The following is a 1479-nucleotide window of genomic DNA, read 5'->3' as shown; positions in this document are numbered from 1 at the left end:
AAAAGAATAATCATTAATATTCATATGTAGTATGTTAATGTTGGCAGGTTTCAATATTAATTCCCGTTTTTATCAATATTTCACTGGCAACATATTTCACCTATATAAGTTGGGACAGGTTTCGAAATTTTAAGTAGGTCTAGACATATCTGTTTACTCATAGAGTGGTGTTTTGATTTTGTGACAACTTAATGATTATTGCGTTAGTGTACAGTATACTGTCGTCTATCTCTCAATATCCACCATTTTCAGTATTCGTCATATGAATTATTAATATTGGGTAGCGTATTATTTTTGTCGTTGTCTAGCTTTATTCCAGTGTATAATATTCAAAAATGATGGTTATATAATGTAAACGCTGTTAAACCGATATTAGATGAAGTATTTTAATACATTTGATGATAGGAACACAAGCAAATTAATTATTTTTTTTCTATAATTGCACGCGAGTCTGACCTGGTGAAATTAATATATTCAACCTTTTCCTCAGCTGCTCGATACTTAAACCCTATGTGTCTACACTCAGAGAAAACGCGCTCTAAAACTAATATTAGTTGACAACAGTGCATGTGTGTGTTGTAAACCACCAACAGTAGGGTCCAGGGGCGGTGGGGAAGAAATGGGAGAGGCATCCGCAATAAAGTCGAAGGGTTTCTTTGCTTTTTGAGCCATAAGTAGTAACATTAAAACATGGCTTGGCATGACTTAAAGTAGAATTCCCCGAAAGAAAAATGTTATACATGCCATCATTAGGCTTCAAAAACATATCATTGTGTTAGACAAGCACAGTGACATTTTTAAATCAGTGTCAGGGTTGGAAAATATATTATTTCATTAATTCTTTATTATTGGCCTAGGCCTGATCTTATTTCACTTTCTACATTTAATTTTCATTATTATCATCATAACAACATCACAATCATCAACAACAACATCATCATTAAATTGCAAGCACGACCAGTGAGTGGAGGAGGTTGCAGTTTGTACATGGTTTGACTATGGATCCGACGACCAGGGGTAATAATAGTAATATAAACATCTCCAATGCATTGTATCCCTTGGAAAAAGGCACCATGATCATCATCATCAACATCATCATCATCATCATTATTATCATTATTATTTATCATTATTATTATCATCATCATCATAAAAGAAAATAAATTTAATATTTTATTTTGAAAGAGTAGACGGTATATATACATATCTCTTATACACATCTAGATGTGTATAAGAGACAGGGGTTAGTGAGGGTGCATACTTTCCGATTGAACCTATTACATAACAAATAAATAAATGTTTAGATGCATATAATAATATCATATTTGCCTTCACCATGAATATTTTTGGCTTTTCCCAGCAGTAGCTGGAAAAGCCATTGTTTTTGTCGTTTTGATTTTTTCTTCTTTTTTCTTCCATATCATTTTTCCTATCTTTTAGCACTGGTTTTCTGACCGGCACTTTGGTCAATTTCCATAC

Source organism: Anneissia japonica, unplaced genomic scaffold, assembly GCF_011630105.1.
Source record: "Anneissia japonica isolate Jap-2015-1 unplaced genomic scaffold, ASM1163010v1 scaffold287829_len2072220_cov186, whole genome shotgun sequence".
NCBI lineage: Eukaryota > Metazoa > Echinodermata > Crinoidea > Comatulida > Comatulidae > Anneissia > Anneissia japonica.
The sequence above is the reverse complement of the archived record's forward strand: the minus strand, read 5'-3'. Positions refer to the sequence as shown.